The sequence below is a fragment of the Amia ocellicauda genome, chromosome 7 (assembly GCF_036373705.1).
Source record: "Amia ocellicauda isolate fAmiCal2 chromosome 7, fAmiCal2.hap1, whole genome shotgun sequence".
NCBI classification, from domain to species: domain Eukaryota; kingdom Metazoa; phylum Chordata; class Actinopteri; order Amiiformes; family Amiidae; genus Amia; species Amia ocellicauda.
The window spans coordinates 42882995-42904847 of NC_089856.1; the positions used below are offsets into that span (position 1 = coordinate 42882995).

Here is a 21853-nt window from a genome sequence, read left to right on the forward strand (position 1 = left end):
AATGGCATTTGTAAATCTGTAAATCTGCGGCTTGTTTTCCTCGACGCTGTGCAGTCTTTCTCTGTGTGTGATTCACACTGTGTTCAGGCTTTTCTAAATAAGATATGGCAGGGACACTTTGTGCCCCATCTCAGTTGAAGAAAGGACCACATACTGTTGCAATAGCCTGTTTAATAAACCATTTCTTTCATCTCTCTCTCTCTCTGTCCCTCATTCTCTCTCTCTGTTATGACATCACAATAGGCAGCTGTAATTGTTATAAGACATTGATCACTGGCTAATGAAAAAATTCTGTTGGATTGCAGCACAGGAATTGTTGTTTGAAACCGCTTTCAGACATACTCTCAAACATAAATATACTAGTATATCTTCGGAAAGTTGAAGATGCCATGTATGGTGCTAACATTTCTCTCTCTATCTGAACATTTTTAGCTCAATACTAATTACAATTTCAGTGTTTGCGTTAATAAGGTATTGTACAGCTCCAAACTGGGCATAATTTAGTTAGTAATGCAAAGACTTCCTTGTTGATAACAAATTCAATTGTACAAAATCTATTACAGCGATCTGGACAGTTAGGTGTAATTTACCTCTCAGATCACAAATCATGGGGGCAGGTACTTAGCTATCAAAAGGACCTGGCCAAAGCACCCAATGTCTGTAGGTGATGGATTGTACCAGAGGCCATGTGCATGTACAGCTTGCTCTTTCTTAAGAGTATTATAATTATAAGGGTATATTTATAGTGTAGTCCCATACATCTAATAGCTCAATTAAAAACCAAGTCATTAAGCTTCAAGGAAAAACACAGGACATTTTCAGAAAGCTGGCCTCGAATCTGTAGAACATCTCTTGGATGAGCTTGAAAGCTTCTAAAGAGCAATGTCTCTCAGTGAGTTAGAAACTGGTTTGCGAGAGAAAAGGCACTGAATCCATTAGCCAACTATCGAAAGGATTAGAGCAGTCATTAAGACCAAGCTGGGCCCTCCCTATTAAATACATTGCAGACAGATGTTTTCTAGTTTTTTCAATTGTATTTTGTTCATGTATTGTATATTGTATGCTAGGGGCACAGAAAATAAACACCAGAGGTTAGGTCGCAGTTAGATGACGTCTAGAATACCTTCAGCTCTTGTGCCACACAAAGGGACAAGGGCGGCTTTCAGGAGTTAAAAGAAAGATGTATTTCGTGGCTGAAAGGCATTATTTTGTGGAAATACTGATGTATCTGTAGGTTACGAAGGCGATGTCTGAGAGGCAACTTGTCGGAGGTCCTCAAAGTCTTCCAGAAGGAATATACAAGGTGGTAGCTTTGAGACTGAACTCATGCAGCTGACCGCAGAGGCGTTCATGGAAACTTAATACTCGATCCAGAACTGACACAAGGATATATTGTTTTACACAGAGTGGTTCATGCTTGGAACACGGACAAGCCATATAGCTGAATCCAATACAGTGGGGATTTTAATGAAGCAGTTAGATGTGGAATTACAATCGCAGTCCCTGGACTCGAATGGGCTCGGGCGGGCCAAGGGGTGTGTTGTTGCTGTTGTCATTAGGTTATTGTGATCTAATGATTGCGCTCTGAAGGAACACTTGGTTCACTTCTGTTCAGATCCAGGCGGAGTCGTCAAGGTAGAGCAACTGATGTGAAGGAGACCCTTAGTTTTTCCCCTCACTGTTGCTGAGGTTTGAGGGTCTTGCAACTTCACCCATTGAAGTCAATACACTAGTTGTGTGGAACAATGCTTTATTATATTACACGTAGGTTAGTCAGGCTTTTATGCCACTGACCACAGACCTTAAATACTTGAATTCCATGCTTTCAAAGATTTACTTTTTTGGCAAAGATCAGGAACTCGGCGGGTGGAAACATTTATTAAAACAAGCTTTTACATTGTTAAGTAGAATGTGGTGTTATCAATGTAAAAATATGCTGTAAGTGTTGTTTCCCCGAGCACAACATTGCTCCAAACACATTTTTGTTTTGCTGCTGACCGTTTATTCGACAAGTTGTCCTGGCAACCAAAACCCACTTAACGGGAGTCAGCAAACGGCTTTTGTTGGGGAACAAAAACAATCATGTGTTGTTTTCGTGATGTGGTGATTGGTGCCGTTGTGTTTTTATGAATCCTGTCGGTGTAAGCTGTGTTTACATCAACAGCACTTAGTGGGGAAATTCTCTTGGGCGTTTATAGAGATGGCGCTGGCATCCATACTTTTAGCTCTTGGTTAAACTCGTATATTGCCTTTCAGAGAGGCGCAGGCCCTGCATGCCTCTTGTAATCATTCCAGGAAATGGTTGTTACAATTCTATTGTTTTAATTTTCACCAGTCCCGAAGTCTGTGCGTGTTCCCGTGGGAGCAGCAGAATGGGAATAAACAGGACCATTAAAGCGCAGCACTGTTGCCTACTCTGCATTTGGCATCAGCAGGCATGCCACTGGTCCCCTACAAAAGGATGTGGTCATCCTAAGAATGTATGAGTTGGTATTGAAGGATTTTATTAGATTTTTGTTAGTTTTTTTATTTTCTTTATATATAAGATGCACACAGGCACATGGGAACCAATTACTTTATGCACTGGAGGAGATCAAACATGGCAGGAAACACCAAAATCTGACTTTTTCACCCTTTCTTGCCTAATGTGACCTCTTTCTTTGTGATGTAAAACTGGCATGTATCATTTTTTTAACACAGAAGAAAATGTTTCATTTCGTAGATTGTTTTTGTGACTCTGCTTCCCTGTGATTAACAAGGCCAATTTGGTAAAGATTTTACAAACCTCTCTCATAGCTGTTTCTAACAGGGCCATTCAGTAACCCTAGCACAGTAGCACCTGCACAAAAGCTTCCCGAGTGACAACAGACTCTGACCGGAGACTGAGGAAATCATCTCTCGCTCACATGCAGTTCTAGTTAAAGCCAGACACTGTGCGCTGCGGAGTGAAAGGGAAAATGGACACATTGGACAGTTAGAACAACTAAGCGGCCTGGTGAAAGACAGAGGCAGCTATTTCATCATCAGTCACCTTCAGCCTTAACGTCTCTGACATGTGGCAGCTATTAAAGTCAGCTGCAAAATGGACCCCATTCGTTTTCCTGGATTACTTCTCCAAACGAATGATTGTCCCAGTTAATCAAGATTAAATGTGTTCCTTAGCCAGATTGAAGGCACTTACTAAACCTGAAGGTTTCCTAAACCCTCCACATCCAGGGTGAGAGACCACTCTTGTTTAGGCTGCCCGATGCCATAAAATACTTCCATCAGTTTTTGCTTTAATTTCACGTTGTCCTTTGTGCTGACATTGCTAATGAAATGTACCCTACTGGAGTAAGGTTCATTTATTCAATTTTTTCTAGATCATATCTGGGCTACACATGCAAATTAATTCCCAGCTGCCTTTCAGATTGCATTAAATTCCTGTGAATGAAGGCACAGATAAAACCATGTGTGTCCAAATGTGGCATACGTTATGGTGTGCTTTTATTGCACAATGGAATGGGAAAAGAAAGAAGAATGATTCTAGAGGAAACCCGATGCGATATGGATGTGAAATTGTGCCCTATTCACTGAAAGCAATGCTTAGAAGACCCAGCAGTGCATGGGTAAATGGTTAAGGTTAAATAATGTGAAAATTGGCTCCACATCGAGGAAATTAATTGTCATGGGGTGGTGACAGTGTTTCTATTGACATTTGCAGATATTTACTCCGCAAATGTAAATATTTTTGTGTGCTCTGCTTTTTTTAATTCAGCTGTTGTTTTTGCTTTCTTGTTCATGCCAGCAGGGGACCACACATTTTTCACTGACGTTTGACAGGCTCAGAAGAAAAGCACAACTTTGTGTTACTCATTATTCAGAACACATGGGGTAGAGGCAGATGGGTGTGGGGGGGGTGTCACAATAAGGAGCGATTTAAATAAACACCCACTTTAACAGATATAGTTTCACTTGGAAAACATATCATCCATAAGAATGGGAAAAATAACATAAAACATAACAAAATAAAATACAGTTCTGTGGAATTTCTCTCACTGATTCCAGTTGACATTAATTAGTTAATTGACAGACATGGATAACTCAGTGTGCTTTGATGCCCTGGGTTGTGCCAGAGGCTTATTCATTTAAACTTGCTGTTCAGTGTAACAAAAGCAATAACATTGTGGTGACTTTACACCATTCCAGAGCGCTTGGCTTTTCCCTGTACTAATTAATTTTATTCTCATGTATTACTCACACTTTACAAATCAATCTTTCTGGATGAATACGATGCATTCATAGCTGGATTGTGTCTCATCAAAGACCAACAGATAAAAAGACGGGACACGGGCAATTTCAGCGTCTCACAGATGTGCCGGGGCCGAGGGGTATGTTATGATTGATCATGATTATGATTATGATAATTATTGACTGAGTTGCAAAAGTCCTTTTCCATGGAAACGCAAATCCAAATTGATAATAGACTCCATAGTGCTGAGCTTTTGCTTTCACAATCACAAAATATAGAGCAACAATCACAATGCGGCTTCATACAGTGGAGAACAATACTATTTCAGCCACAGCGACTAAAAACAGGAGGCACTTTTCTACACAAAGAATGTGTAACTACAGGCACTCCCTGGGTCCTTCAAGAAATAGCTGGCGTAGATGCTGAGACTGAGTAGTTACTAAAAACCTACCAAACAAGATGGTCTGAAGAACCATACATCTTATTTTTCCGACGTTCTAATAATGACAAAATGGTTCCCAAGCTGCAGGTCTGTTCTCCCCCATTTATTTGAGTTTAAAAGCTAAATTGTAGGTTGTGTTGCTTGCCGTGTTCAACCTACCTTAAGATACAGAGGAATAAACACCCAACATGCTCCTAAAATGCCCCAATTCATGTCATAATGTAAGAAAATATTGCACTTTGTAAAAACCACAGTGTTACCGATAAACGCTTCCCTCAAATAACTGCCCCGAGGACGCTAATTCGCTTTGCAGAGCTTCAGAGCTGCAGGAAGTAATGCGTTGTTGCGGGCGATCGAGATGCCCTTTTCCTGCTGTGCCTCTCCAGTGGGGTTCCCCCTCATTTATCTTCAAGTGTGTCTTGGCAGCGAGGTGTGGCTCTGAGCGAGAGCCCCAAGGAAGAATGGTCCATTGTGGGCCCCTCATGAGGCCTCCCCGCCGTGGCACCCAGGAGCCAGAAAACAATGGCTTTCCTATTGAGGCTCTGTGGGAAAACACGAATCTCTGCCTCTGAGTCCAGTCGAGGGAATGTGCCCTTAAATGGCCCTTGGAGAGAAAGTGAACTCCTGCCGTGAAAGCTAATCTCCGAGCATGTGCATAAACAAAGGCCACAGTCATGCATATTGATACTGTCAGCCCCCCCCGCCCTCCCACTCCACTGGGACTGAGCATGCCGTGAGTCCCAGCTTACCCCTCTCCACGTCCTGAAACCCTATCACACTGCCCTAAGCTGCTTCTCCTCCAACATAACCTTTATCCTTGAGTTACTGACATCAGTTAAATGGCGGCCTATGGACTACTCCCCTCCGTCGACCTTTGCGTGGGTGTGTGTTTGAATGTACAGCTTTTGAAGCCGCTCCTCGGATGAGAGATCAGCTGAAGGTCTGTACTGAAGCCAGGGCGAGTCTCACTGACCCAGCATCCTCCACGCCCCGGGCAGAGGAGCTGTTGTCTTAGCTGAACGAGCCCAGCCACGGGCACACCCATGTGTTATTCAACAACTGGGGAGCCCGTTACAGTCAACATACACACCCACACATCAAAGCCTGTCAGGAGGGTGTGGATTAGACACTCTCGTCCATTATTGTATCGCATTTGAGGGCAGGATTATCTGAGACTGGAAAAACTCATGGCAAGATACATTTTGTAAACGAAAGGGACTAAATAAATAAAAGGGCTGTGGGATTGTGATATACAAAATAAGACTTGTTTGTGTCTAGGGGGCTATATTTGCTCATACATGCCTGATAAGCCACAGGGATTTCAAATTTCACAGCAAGCTCAGGAACACCTGGCCGACTCAAGTCCACCAACGCTGAGCAGCAGCTTGACTATCTGCAGACCTCCCCTCGGGGAATCTCAGTCCCAGTGGACTCTGACATAACTCATCATAAACACGGTGGGCAGGAGGGCTTGGGTGTGTCTGTGGCCGTGAGGAATTCTGGAGCAGTCCCTGCGGGGTGGATGAGAGCAAGAGAGGGCAATCTGCGCATCAGCTGGCTTTTTATACACAAGAGCCCTAATGAGCTGTTAAAAGGGATACGGGGAGACAGGTGACAAACGACGGCCGACCTACTTGTCGTACTATATGGTAACAGGTCACTTGATGTCAAAACAGTTTGGGTAAGAGAAAGAAGAAGATCTCGCAGTGATTCATCTGGAGTTTTTGTACTTTGAGGACAGAAAGGTTTCTCCCATTCAGGGTCAAAAGAAGAGAAAGAGGATTCGGATTTGAACAGATTTGCTTTTGCTTTAGTCAGTTCTGTGGGCTTTTCTCAGGCTGTCTGAAAAATAACCACTTGTCATCTGTGATGGGTGTCTAAATAGACAAACAGGCTGTGGACAGTGTAGAACTCATCTCATAAAAACATCTGGCTGAAGGAAGACGGGCAAAACCACTTACAAACACAATATAAACAACTTCTTATGAAGCATTTGACTTATTATTAATTTTTCAATCGTAACATGCTTTTTCCACATTAATGCTGCCTTAAGCTCTTGCTTCAACTCAGACGTTTCCCAGAGTCCTGCCAGGTCTCTTTGCTTGGCCCAGTCCCTTGCTGTGGGTTTAGAAGTGGTCAGTCTTGTCCTGGAACAATTAACATTTATCTTTGTTTTGAGTAAGAGACCGGGTGTTTGCAAATGTCTCATAACACAGTAATAAACAATTACGACATATCATAAGTAGTACAGGACAGTGATTTATCTTTGTCTATTGTATCAGACAATACTTATGTCAGTGACTATCCAGACTCACTTAAGTCGGCTAGAATCTTGAGTCAGTGTTCAGTAAGGGTTTAGTAAATGTTAGTGCTAAGTATAAAGGAATAAACAGTATTTAGTCAACTACACAAATAAGCAAATAACATTGTTTCGAATAAGGCCTATGTTTGGCCTATGTATGTCTGTGTCAGTCTTTGTAGTCACTCTCTCTCTCTGACTCTCCTTCTTTCAGTCTTTTTGAATATGTGTCTTCAAATGCAGTAGCTACAGTGTGACAGAGACATAGATAGCTAAATTGATAGCATCTTTGGAGGGCGGACTCGTAATTCACCCAATATGAACGGAGGAAGACAATGCGAGTCTGTCCGAGGCTTCGAATGCCTCGCATTTCTATCAGGTTATGACAGTCCGTTAGTTTACCGCACAGACATCTGGAATCTATTCTGGCGTCCAAGGCCAGGGGGAGAGAGGGAGGGGAGGAATCCCTGCAGCTCCGAACTCCGTGCACACGCTCTCGATCTCCCTGTATTTGTGTGGCTCGTCTGCCTGGTGTCTGATGATGGAAACTCTTGGAAATTAGTTTTTCTTGTGTGGCATACTGAGGTGAGAGCAGCGCCTTAGGTTAGCTACAGTAAAACAGCATATGAAAGGTTGTAGAGAATAGCAGACAATTTGGCCTATCTTGCTCGTTTGGTGGCCTGTACCATAATGATCTGAGCCCGAATCCTAAAGCATCCCAGGGTCAGCTCCAGCCACGTGGCCGAGGAGCCAGTTCCCAACACCCACCGATGCCTGAAGAAGTGCTTGCTATTCACTATCCTTTCTACACTCCAAAACTTCATCTCCTTAAATAATTTTTGATCTGGAAGATGTCCACTGGATTGTCAATACTTTTCAGCAATGTCAACACCAGGCATTTAAATCCATAATGTAATGCCCTTGCTTTCAGACCCTTTCTAGAACAGCAGTGTCCTCATTGTAACGAGGTGACCACACAATACGGGTGCCTGAACTGGGCTGCAGTGGGTTTGAGTCACAGTACGGCACAGCACTGGTCCCAGCAGTGGGCTTTTATGGTCAAGAGCTTTAGGCCAGTTTCTTTAGCTGCCTCAACCACCCCCCTGTACCTCCCACCCCTTCCCAAAGTGCCATCTTGGCTGGCTGCGAGGGAGAGCAATGCCAGATCTCACTGTGTGGCCAGAGCTTTACAGCAGCCCTGGAATTCAGTGCATACCAGCCATCGTGGACCGCTACCCCCCCCATGGGGCTCATGCCATTCTGCAGTGTCTGTTGTCATCTATTTTTTACATTTTGACCACATCACTGATCATATATTTCGCACCATTTGCACTCCAGTTATTCAATTTTACTGTTGCTTTTTTATAATTCTAGTACAGTAAATGGTTTCTAAGATTGTACATGCATTTAACCAATTTGTCTGTCTTTTTGAAAGGGACATTTTTTTGATTACTGGTGCTAAAACAATATAAATAAGAATTATTAAAATCACAGTAAAAAAAAGTCACTTATCTTATGACATCCTAATGGATAAGATACCCAACAGAATAAATCAATGTGGATACTTGTAGCTCATTGATTCTGTCTTCGTACTTCCTATTAACAAGTGTTGTATTAGCCGAGTACAATGCACATCTGGTGTCAAGTCACACAAGTAGCAGGTTGTTGAAATCCCAGCAGTGGGTCTCCGCTGCTGAACTCCAGATAACCGAACAAGGCTTCCCGCACTAATCCAACACTTCCTGAACTTCCTTCAAGCCTGAGCATCCCTCAGTGTGCCTGAAAGGAGCAAGTTTATACCATCTGCTCTTCCCACTTCGGTGTAACCTTGTTCAAAGCGAATGCAGTGGGGATACCAGGGCACGAGTGGTGGAGAGAAGTGGGAAGGGATGTAGGGAGGAAGAGTGTGTCACACTTTGCAGCAGAGACAGCAGCCACAGTAGACATCTTGCCAATAGTCTCCCTTTATTACCAGCATGTGCTCCACATGTGCTCCATTTTGCTGACACTAGAATTGCAAGGTGATGTATTTCTAGAGTCATTTCATACCTCATACATATTGTATTTTAAAGAGAAAAAGAAGCTGTGACTGTCTGGATTTGTGCTGATGGGGCATCGTCTCTCTGTGTGGAGTTCCTCTGCCCTGCCCCTCCCAGCCCCTGTCTGCACCGAGCCAGCAGGGAGCCTAGCAGCAGTTCAGCCTTTTCCCACAACCCGTGCCTAGCTTCCCATGCATGCGTCTTTCTCCCTCCCCACATCTCGGCTTCGTAGCAGCAGCCAGGAGCAGGACAAGTGTAGCTTCTCCATCAGGAACCGCTTCCTCTGATCTGGAACAGAGCAGGGACTCCAGTCGTATCTGGTTCCTGATCTCCGTTTCTGGGCTCCACTTCTGGACAGTCCTGACTTTTGTCTAACAACAGGTGGCTCTGTGTGTTACTGTGACTGTAGGGACGGGGATGGGGGAGGCTGGTGTGCAGTAAACAGACTAGAATGGCACGTATGTGCATGTGAATGTGTATGTGTGTCAGTATACATGTAGATGTAGCTGGTTTATAACAACAAATGTGAGCACTGATCGTGAGATGTGACACACCATTACATTCACACTGTGGGTTAAGTAAACAGGGAGTGAACAGCTTTTACCCAATTCAAACAACTGTCCCAAATATAAGCTGTTTGCCAGTGCTGTCGAGAACAACACAAGCAAGATTTGATTAATAATCTGCACATTACTGACTTCTATCAATTACAAAATGTTCTCACCAGAAACTGCTTTCTATAGTTTCACTGTTTTCTTTATTCAAAGTCTGCTGTGGTTGTAGCTTTAGTTGTAGCTTTAATTCTAAGCTATTCTAAACTAAAATATTAATTAGAAAATGGTGAAAACGGTCTAATTCGTTAGAGAGGGTTGATTGACTGACTGAGTTTTCTGTCAGGAAACCTGATAGTTCAGTAAGATTTTCCAAGGGTGTCACATATCAGGTTTTAAATGTCTACCATGTAAACAATAGAAGTAATGGTAATGACAGGTTAATTAACAGTTTTGTCAACAAATGGAGATGTATAACCAGGGACTCATCCAGTCCTCTAGGCTGACCAGGTTACTGATCTTTTCCTGTTTCACAAAATTATGCAGTGCAACAAACTCTTGATTCCCCTGTTTCTGTGTTTTGATGGTCTGTAGCTGACATATCATGGACAGAGTAGTGCTGTATTTAATCACACAACGTTAATGCATATTTCAATGAATATGCATTCCAGAGGAATCCCGAAACTCTGTCATTAATCACTTCTATAGCTTCGAACTGCTAAGCTCCTTTTGTTGCTGTTTTTTTTTGTGCAGCTCGGTGCTGTAAGTCATGTTAAGGACGCAGCCAGACTGCTTAAGCAAACACTGGTGCGCACATGACCCGGCAGATATCCACACTTCAAGTGTTCATCCCCAGCGCTATAAATCTGCTCTGTCACTTTTGTACATCGCGTCATTTGCTTTAAACGCCAGGCATGCAACTCCACACAGCTGGCAACTCCACAATGGTAAACAAATGTTGGAAATTGGGCCTCCAGCTCTGTGGGAGCCTGTGTGAGGCCAGGGCCTGTTTCCCCACAGAAATACACGACTGACATCAATAAAACCCGAGAGAACGATCTAGTCACAACAGAGACGACATGTTTTATTTAAAAACAGAACACATTTGCATAGCACTCATATCAAGGTGTGTTCACTGCTGCTCTGTAAATATTGTGGTAAAGATACTCAGCTGGAGGCCTGTCATTTCAGGGAAGACTGGGGTTTGGGCTGAAACTGAAGGCAGGTTTTAGTAGGCTGAGAAGACCTCTCGAGCTGGATGGGTGGGTAGGTGGCAGGTTGGCTGGCTAGCTGTCCCTTTGGGGTTAAAGCTTGGTTAAAGTGATCTATGGGGCTTCTTTATATGCGGAAGAAAAAACAGAAACCTCATCTAGAGGGATGGAGAGTTGTACTGGTCACCGTGGCAATACTTGACACAAAACAACAACCACAACAACAACAATAACGAGAGGGAGCCTCTTATAGCTGAGCCTCCATCCGCGGGGTCTACAAACACTGGTTGCTGTGGTTTCTGGCAGCGTGGCCCTGGCTCTTCTGAGGAGGGGGCCGAACGGGAAGGCCGGGGGCCTTTATTATGCAAATGAGATTCCAGGACACATCTTAAATACACACACAGGCTATTTGCCCTTTCTCCCTGCCTGCCACTGTCTCTAAAGCCTCCCCCTGTTGCCTGGTGCCCGTCTTGGGGGATGCCAGTGTCGCTTGCGCTGGACTCCTCTGAAAACAAAGCGGGAAGTGCTGTAAAATGTACTTTCTAACTTTCTTTTGACGGACTTTCGGTATAGCTGAGCTCGCCTGTCAGTTTCTGGTTGAGCAGGAGATGTCTGTAATATGAGGGCCTGAATAAAAGCCCATTCAGAGGACTATGGGACCTCGGCAGGCTACTGACATGAAAAGCTTTGTCGACATCCTATCTGACTGCTTCACACTGCAGTCGATCCTGGCGAACGGTCACTGTACGGGCTGTAACGGAAAGCCACCGGAAATTTCTAAAGCAGTTTATTTGCAGAAACGAATATCAAGGATGTTTGTGCATGTGCCTTGAGTATCAGTATTTATTAACTATTTTACCATAACCAAGTATATGATTTCTCCTTCAACTATAGGTTCTAATTATGTTAAATAAGCACTGTGCATTACAGGCCATATTGGGAGTGAATTATGTGTGAATCGTGTAATATATACATCCGGTTAATTTATGCTTTACTTGTATTGTTTCCATTTGCCAGCTCTGCTCAGTGATATCCATCAACATCAAATCTCTTTCAGCAAGTGTCCATTTCCAGGTCTTTCCTATCTGCATGGTCAGGTCCAGTCAAAGAGCAGCTAAATCATGTAGAAATGTTTTCCCTGCTTCTTATAACTGGGCTGGTCAAATCGAGGTCTGAATGGTGGCACTAGTTAATTGATAACCAGTTGCATTCATGTTTAGTTCATCCTAAACAACTGCCCACTGTCATTAATTTGGGAAGTTAAATATGTATAATCAAACCCGGCAGTTAGACGTCTGGGGAGAAGCCTGCAGTTTTTATTGCGATCTTATTGCCGTCTGTGTCCCAACGCCGACACCGTCAGTGGGGAGCTGACAAGGTGGTATGCTGTCGCTGCGGTTTCATCTGCTGGGGGATTTCAGCTTGGCACGCTATCGCTGGCAGGTGGTTAAACAGCCCGACCGCACATCCCCACAGACACGGGGCTCCTACATGCTGCTGGCCCTCTGTGCCGCCTGCCCCTGCCCCCACGTCTGCAGAACAGCCTGCCCCCGCTGACGGACGGGGTAGGTGCCCCCGCTGCGGCCGCCGCCCCCGATGACTGACGCCTGGCCGTCTCTGTTGCTGCCCGTCAGTCGGGTGGAGTGGAATAGGTAGGGGGTGGGCTATTGCTGGGGATTGGAGAGATACTTTTCCCAGACTGCTGTGCCGTACTGGACTGCAGCGTCCGTTCCCATCCCTTCTTTCACTCTGGCTCTCAGTAGCTCCCTCCTTCATAGCACATTCTTGGATAAAATGTTACCGCTTTACCTCTTAATTTAAGACCTCTTCTCCGTGTCTCTCGTTGGCATAGCTTGCCGTTTTCTGTGTGTGTCTCTTTCATTACATAAAACACTGACTTTTGTTGCATTCTCTGTAGTATAATATCCTTCCTTGTGAAGTGTAATTATGGATAGGATTATTATATTTTAAATCCTTCCCTGGAGCAGCTGGGTCAACCGAGTGCTATAAAAAATAATGTTTGTGTTGGAATAAAGAGAGTAAAATGCAAAACAATTGCATGAAGAATGACAATCATGCAACAATGTTTTTAAATATATGTTTTACTAATGTTAGCCAATGTGCGGTTTTCCTTTCTTTCCAGGATTTCTGAAGTATTTACCCAAAAATCTCAGTTATGCAGAATCTATGTTTTAGATATTTTCAATTTTAACCCTTAGGAACCAAGGATGATGTATATGTCTGACGCACAATTAACAGACTTGACAAGAATAAATTATCCTAAATGCCTCTGTATGTGGAATAGATGTCCTGCCAGGTTCCTAGGGGTTAATTGAATTTCCATGATTCTGCTAAAACCATCTGTGACTTATTTATTGATTGATTTAAATTAAAGGATCACTTTCAAATGCTCTTTATCAAATATCCTCCCATGACTGCTGTAGACTGACAGCAGATGTAAGAATAGTATTCACGGTTTTCAAACACGCACACACCTAGCTTCGGGGTGCTTTATTCGCAACTCAAGAGGTATTTGGGGAATGTCGTGCTTTGGGTATTTTATGATATTCGTAGATGCATTCTTCAGTCTCACAGAAGTAACCTGCATCAGTCCATAAGTAACACATACCATGGTGCGTCAGTGATTATTCATTTATATTTAAGGGGTATGAACCATTTCCTTTACATCAAAAGCAATAATCTGACCGCACTTATGTGCAGGCATTGATTGTATAAGCTGATCTATGCCGAACCTGCCAGCGGAGTTGCATAACCAGAGCAATATTTAAAATAAACATCTGAAGGAGGCTCGGGGGGTCATGTTTGTTTAATACGCGATGCTTAAACCTAAAGCTTTCGAGGCTAATTGTTAATAGCTAATAATAATATTTGGAGAAAGACATATTTTAGCTGCAGTGGGGGGTTATATTTAGGTCAAGAAGTGGAATTCCTTGGAAAGGACGATGGAAGGACTATGCTGTGTATATTAATGGAGCGGGGGGGGTTCAAAGAGTATTTGGACAGCCTTGCCAAACATCCAGCCTGTAAAGTAACCTATTAATGTCAGATGAAGAGAATCCACCCACACCTGAACTTCCAGCGCAGAGAGAGCGTGTGTTTAGAGTCTGTATTCGGAGTCTATAACTCTGCCTAGGGGAGCAACAGTGTCAGACTCGCTATGCCTGGGTCCTGTCTTCCCACACCCGAGTCTTCCCACCTCTCCCAGGACGAATGGGATGTTTTTCTCACAATAATCTTCCCAGTCTGCAACTATAACCCCCAGAAAGAAAGAAAAGTTGTGGTGAAGGGTTTTTCACCCTCTTCAAGTAAGTGTTGAAAAGTAATCTGGTTACTTCTGATCAGTATATACTTTTATTTGCAGATAGGTTGCTATTACAGTTGGGCAATGTCACCGGGCTTTATATGCCTTGCATCTGCAGGATTAAATAACTCTCCCTGACTGCGCTGTGGCCCTGCTGGGTATGGCTGTCTCCTCTCACCCCCAGTGAGGAGAGCTCAGGAATGTCCTTTGCTCCGTTCGAATTGCACTCATTCCAGCGGCCCGAAAAACCTGCTGACGCGGGGCCTCACCTTTGTGCCTTCACCAACAAGGCCCTGACAGCCAATCCAAATCCTCTCTCACCCCTTTCTTTAACACCCACCTGTCAGCCTCCTCAGATGCCGGAGTCAGTGTGACTGCCCCTATCTTACCTCCTCCAGACGAGTGCAGCACTCGCGTGTGTGTCACTGTCTGTGTGTACCGTGTGTCCATAGCTACAGTGGAGCCTGCATTATTGCTCAAGACATCCAGACAGTCGGGCAGCTCGAAAGGTCTCGTATTTATACCGCCTGGCTTGACCCGGATCTCAGTAATCCGTACCCTTCTTGGCATGCAAGGCAAGGTTTTCGGGGCATATGAAAAGTGGCCTCATTTCATTCAGCCTGCACCCTCCCTACCCGTCCACGCAGCGCTGGCAGTGTCAGGCAGGTTGTGTGTGTTTCAGGGCTGGAGACTTGGCTTCTCTGCAGGTGGCATCCCCTCCCCTGCCCTTGGCCTCTGTCACTTTCTGGAGACCCAGCTGACACCTGGTTTAGTACTTCCCCCTGCTGGACACTTGGCACACTGCACTCCATCACAAGCTGTTCCAAAGGCAAAGCGTGGGACATCGCTTTGCTTGGAGAACAAATGTGAATCACTTTTCTGAATGGGCCGAGTTTTCTAACTATTTCATAGCTTAAACCTAATAACATTTACACAACAACATTTAAACTGGGCAATAAAATACGATTGTAGAATCATTCTGTGTTATTTCTTACCACTATTGTTAATTCAGTATCTGTGAGATGTGAAAAAGGACAGTACTTCCTTTCTCATTTTCCTATAGTTTACAGTAATTAGGGGATTTTCTATGGCTTTTAAGCTTGAGTGGTTTTGCAGAAACTACCTAATTTTATTACAGCACTGACTGGATTCTGAAAAGCAGTGTTAATGCACTGTGATTCACTCCCACGACATTTCTTTACAAAGCTTTCAGCACTCGGAAAGAAACAGATCCGGGACTATTGATTACATGCATTAGGTGGCACTGGGTATAATGGATTGAGATTGAAGTATCTGGGGTAGACGGGCTTTCTTTTATTGCCTGCAGTGGCACTTTATTGTGCTCAATATGGTGTTGTGTTATGTTATACTGCCCCCTGCTGTGCGTCTCTAGACATTATCTATATGATTTAAGCAGGTGTCACTTTGCAGTAGGCAGTAGAAGACTGTACTGAGACTGAGGAGTTTGTTTCATTAGAGGGGTCATTAGATAACATAATGGCTATGACTGCTGAGATGTGTATTGTTTACATGTGGATATATGTATTTGAATAGGTTTGGATTTTAACTGTGATTCCTGTGCATTCACTCGAAAGTCTTCATGATGACTCAGAACAGCAGAAACTGTTTAGCAGCTTCATCCACACATCCTTATTCCCAACAAAGAGATCTGAGAGATAATTTTTAGGTGTTTTGGCATCTGAGAGGAAACCCATGAGAGAACCGAGCTGCATAATGAGCTGCATTGTTTATCTCTTCTTTTTCAAGATCCCACTGTTGTCAGTTATTTCCTACATTTACATTCTCAATTCGACAGCCCAGACTGAAACAGTCTCCTCTTTCCACCCGATTCAGTGCTGCCATCCTTCACCCAATTCCAGCCCAGGAGAGCTGAAGACCACCAACGTCTCATGGTTGTCCTGGGACTCTGAGGACAGTTGCAAACACTTATTAAATGAAGCAGATAGCAGGTTTTCCCTTAATTAGTGCATTTTCCTTAGTGGTTGTAAAGGTACAAGACCATTCAGGGACCACTTCATGGTAAACTTGAGGGGAAATGTAAATTGTTTAATCCAGCTATTATTGTTTTTATTATCATTATTATTTATTTATTGGCAGATGCCCTTATTTGGGGATGACTTACACTTTACACAAGCATTACAAAAGTGCTCAATTATTTCAGTCTAAAGGATTTCAGAGCACTTAAAACATGAGGAGAACTCAGTTCCAGCTTAAACCCATCTCCCTGGTCTCTGTGACTCTCGTGAGGAAAAACATTTAAATACAGCAAATCGCAGTTTAAATTGCTTCTTGAATGGAAGTGTAAAAGTTAATTAATGTAATTTCACTTTCTTACTGATTATTCCCTCATCAAACTGTAATGAAGAGAGAGAGAGGATGTGGTTGCAGTCCAGAGCACCGAGCTCTCCTCTGTGTCTCTGTGTGGTCCGTGATCGGCCCTGCGCAAACACACAGGCATGCGGACACGTCTAGTCACCGCTCCCGCTGGGAAATGACAGCCCTGTTGGCTTCTGGCCTAGCAGATCCTGAACCAGTAGTGGGAAGAAATCAGAGACAAGTCTGAGATAATAGCACGATCAGTCCAGGACACTCACTCAAGACCACAGAGTGAATTACATTTGTTGAGATTTTGATACCGCCTACCTTCAGACTCTCTGAGTGTTTGTCATCTCAGCTCAGTGCTACAACCTTCATAGTGACACAGGAAGATGCAGACGGATAAAACTGTGTCTCTTCACACCATGAATGCACAGCCAAAACATCCGAGCCATTGCAGTGTAGGCAGGACTAATTCACAGATAATGCTGAGCTTACGGGTACCTTAGGAACATAAGAACATAAGAAAGTCCACAAACGAGAAGAGGCCATTCACCCCATTGTGCTCGTTTGGTGTCCATTAATAACTAAGTGATCCAAGGATCCTATCCAGTCTATTTTTAAATGTTCCCAAATTGTCGGCTTCAACTACATCACTGGGGAGTTTGTTCCAGATTGTGACACCTCTCTGTGTGAAGAAGTGTCTCCTGTTTTCTGTCTTGATTGCCTTGAAGGCCAATTTCCATTTCCCCTTGATCAGATACAAGGTGGCTATTGGGTGGCAGGCCTGGTCTACTTTAATCCCACAACTGGGGGAAATCTCTCATCACAGCTGGCTATGACATCGCCGAGATCTGATACCCCTGAAGTATGTCTATGATAAGGTCCAACTGATGCTCTGAGCAGAGGCTTTTTGTGGAAGCTGAGATGGATAAGTCCTAAATGTGTCCAAGTCCACTTAGAACTGTCACAAACTCCACCCCGGTGGATAGAAGTCGGATGCGAAACTAAAAACTGGAGAGATGCTTAAAAAAACCTCTCTCTCTCTTCCCCTCCATTGTTTTGATTGTTCTCGAGTATCCTTAATTCAATTCTTGCTTCAAAGGCACGAAAAGGCTCTGTCTATGTTTACCAGTCGTAATGCCCACAGCATGGCCCCCCAGATGCCTGCTAGTCTGCCGGTTCTGCACCACAATTTCCCTGTGTGGGTACATGGAGCTGCACTGGCGGAGGTGGGTTTCTGCCTGTGCTGCTATAAACATGATTGCAGCTATTTCGTTGTGGTCAGAGCAGTGTGTTTCAGTTGGCCTCCAGCTCCTCTGCCTGGCTTTACATACTGCGGTTTCCATTAAAAGAGGATTGCTGTGTTTGACTACATGAGTTAGCACAACACTTCCTTCCCATGACTGTAGGCTGGGAGTGGTAATGGGGGGACACACCCCTGGACCCCAGCGATGATCTGAACACACACCATTGACTTCTTATGTCTCCACCAGGGGGAGGTGGAGATTGTTGCTCACTGAGTTGCAGTGCAGGATGTATGGCAGAGAGATCTTTATTTAGAAACATATACCCCCCCCGACACAAAGAATAATCCTAAACTCTATCCATTGTCTATCCATTGTCCATTTAAAAACTGTATGAACTATTCTTATCTTCCTTAAAGTGAATGTTGCACCACTTTTCTATGAAGCCCCACCATGAAAGTCTTTGGGAATTAACTCATAGCAGGCCTGCAATTTTCTCTCTCTTTCTTCTGGCGCAGTCCCCTCCCTCTCTCCCTCTCTCTCTCTCCTCACATCATTAATTTAGTGCTGAGTCGCAGATATTCTGTGACTGCTGCCCCAGGAGCTGCCCAGAGTGAGCACAGACACATGTGTGACTGATGGCGGTAGAGACAGACTGTATCCAAGCTGTTTCCCCCACCAAGTGTCAGGAGCTCTCGAGGTGGATCCAGTGTGGACAACTAGGCCCACTTTAAAAAGCACCATCCCATGTGTCCCTTGCATTAGTATGATAACTTGGACCAAGCCACTGTTTTGACTTCACTCTTTAGGGATAAAGTGAAAGCCCACCCCTGCCTCCCACAAGAGCATGTGTCTGTGTCGGGACAAAGAAGCCCGGCGCTGACAATTCTCCTTAGCTCTCTCTGTATTTTGCAGCCGAAGCAAAAACGTGACCTCGGCTCAGTCCTGAATAAGCACAAAAGGCTTGCCTCCGTGCGTTTAACCCTCACCACATCCAGACACAGAGATGAGTTTCTTATCCACTGGCCCAGTCCATATGCCAGCGTCTCACACTTTTGTTTCTTTGGGTTTTCATTTGGGAAGCCATGATGCTGGATCCCCCACAGCAGAGATATTAGTCTGTAACAAATACAAATAAGCCATTAGCCTGATGGTAAACACTGGGGAGAACTTGTGTATCCGTCTGTATTTCTCCCAGGTTAGTACGAAGGGCGTATCGAGAAGCTGGGTCCATTCACAATGGGGAGACTAGAAAAGAAAAATGATCAAATTGAAATAAAGAAGACAAATCTTGCAGCCTTGACTCTCCCAGGTGAGAATTAAAAGTCTGAAACAAGACAGAACAATCTTGCAATGGATTGCAAGAACATCGATCATCAGGGAACTACATATCTGTACAGCAAATCCAACATTAATTCTGCAGCACTATCCAAATCTGTTAATGTGTGTTGTTACAGTTCGTAGACAAAGAACGCTGCTAAGCTCCTTGCTAATTGGTTGCAATGCAAAGCATTTGTTCAGTTAGTCGTGTAAAGCACAAGGCTGGGGTTTGCTTGTTTTGTGCTACTCAACTGTGCCGCCGGTCAGGCCGAGAGATGAATCCTTCGCACGCTTGTGCCAGCCTGCCTGCCTCGCCTTGGGGGGAGGACTCCGGTGAAAGAAAGTGCATTATTATCTCACTGGGTAACGTAAGCCTGCTTGTAATTATGACTGAATAAAATGTGCGGGAAAAGGAACAGTTTACTAAATATGACTTTTACGAGACAGCTCCGGAAGATTTGTGAGCGCTGAAACTCCTAATAACGGTTCTGAAGTGTTCGATCATCTTAAATGTCAGGAGACGCAGACGGCTACCAAGATTTGTTGCTCACTTAGTCAATGAGTTCTGAGGAGATTGAGCTCTAAGTAGGTCTAAGACTGTCCTCCGCCCCCATCTTACACAACATAAAACGGATCCCTTTCAACGCCAGCCAATCTAAGTATATAGAGGATCAAAAGAATGTATACAAATATTAGGGTGGGGAATGGATGACGAAATGAATCTCTGTTGCATCACCGATCTTGCTAGATTGATGACAAGAAGGGTAGTTCTTATTCAGTGACAGAACTGCTGGTCAAAAGTAAAGTTTTAGACGAATCTGCCTCTTTTGAATCTTTGGAAGCTGCAGGGTCATGGTTCGAAGGTTAAACTGTACAGACAGTTAGAAGTGACCCTTTTCAAAGCTCTGGATGCATTTCCTGTGTGGGGAACATCTGAGTCTGTCTGACAGGCCTCTATCTTCCCACGAGTCACAGAGAAGCAACTGGAGGGGGGTGCATCTTTTGATAGGGTCTCAGGCATCGCAGTCGGTCAGCCTCCCTCAGTACACGGCCCCTTTACTGCCAGTGTATCCCGGCTGCTCAGATGTTGCCCGGGAGGCTGCCGACTGGGCCTCTTTGATGTGGGACCTTGACAGAGAGAGCAGTTAGGGGCACCAGCAGTGTGGGAGAATCTCTACATGCTTATTACAGCACAGCCCAGCTCGCCCTCCTGACAAACCGGGCGGAAACTGCTTCAATGTTTGACAGTTCCTCTTCCAGTTACTTGGAGTTATGGATAAAAGCGGAAAACTGGGGGAAACTGGGCATTCTTTGTACAATCTATTTTGCTTAAAAGATTGTTTAGAAAGATTGCGCAGTCTCGTAATCAGTGTCCGTTCTTGGTTCAGTTTCCAAGGGGGGTCCATCAAATGTACTTTTTTTATTGCTGTGTGATCGATCCGTATCTTTCTATTTTTTCCCTTCATCTCCTAATCTTTATCACCGATTCACCACCGTGCTTTTCCCTACTGGTACTTTGCCTCGAATGTCAGTTGCGGGGTGTTTTATGTGCTTGCTTAACACAGGACAAGTGTGTGTAATTTCAGCGGCTGGACAGGTGGCGGTTTTGCCATCCCAAGCAGCATTTAGTCAATGACTGTCCCATCGAGAGTCCAGCTTGGAACCAGCACTGTCTGCACTATAGGGCACTTCCTTTATCATGTAATCCTAACTCTCATAAAATCTCAAAAGACTTCTCCTTGTGAGGCACCAGTGTTGTCTCGACTTTACCGCAACCTCCTAACATCAGACCAAGGGTGTCCTGCAGTTTCAGCTCTCTGACCGAAATGGGGGGAAAAAACTGAGAACGATTCTCCTGAGAAGGAAGAGGTTTTCACGTCTCCTCGCCTTAACTTAAATTTATTGCTCACGACTGGGAGGGGAGCCAACCGTGACAAGCCTACTGCTTAGTACAGTGTTAGCAGACTCTTAAAAGCTGGCTCCTGTCCTTCATTACACACTGGGGCCCTGATTTCCAAGCCCTGTCTACCATGTGAGAGTGATACATTTCGTCAGATAATCGAGGGCTTGGGTTTTGAGTCGCAGTGTGAATGAAGGGGGTGAGTTCAGGCCGTCAGGGATGTTTCTCTGCCAACCTGTGCCAGAAAAGCTTTTGTGATGGGAACTGCCGTGAGTCCGATAGTCTCATAATGGAAGTCCGTTACCAGGAGAGTATGAAAGGGCTTTGGAAACTGTGGGTATAGTAACGGCCTGATATTTGCCAGATCTGTAGGTTCCCCACACCTCCTGCAGCTAGAGGGCAGTGCAGCAGCAGAGTTGCCCTCTCCGACGCGGAAATACTTTTGTGCCACAGTAATAAGCCTTCCACAAGCCTGAACCACGGTCGTGGAGATCCAGAATTTGTGTCTCTATGCTCGGTAATTAAAAAGTGTTTTGTTATGTGGGTTCCCATTAATTTGTACTGGTCGTGGAGTGGTGGTGAATCACACAAACAAACAATCCCAGAAATTATTCTCCTTGCTTCTCGGGGGCTGCTCGCATGCAGACATTCCTGGGTAATTACCTCCCTATCGCACCGAGTTCCCACAGAACTGTTGTTGTTGTTGTTGTTGTTGTTGTCGTCCTTGCATCAGAAGCAGCTGATTCAAATAAGATGTGCTTTGTGCTGGACGTGGGTCAGGCCTAGTGCACAGGCTGGAGGAGAGCTGAACCGAGACGTTTGGAGAGAAATTAGTGACTCCAGTTTCGATGGAAATTTCCAATTCAGGGAAGATCCAAATATTATGTAGATCAGTGGTTCTCAAGCCTGTCCTGGAGTACCACCTACCCTGCTGGCGTTTGCTCCAACTGAGCT

At 44.5% G+C, this 21853-nt stretch overlaps 1 protein-coding gene across 2 annotated transcripts in view; it reads left to right on the top strand.

Annotated features, from left to right (window-relative positions):
- The window catches only part of LOC136753555 (glypican-5), a 150200-nt gene that overhangs the window by 53141 nt on the left and 75206 nt on the right, over nucleotides 1–21853 (top strand). The gene's annotated exons all lie outside the window — the stretch shown is intronic.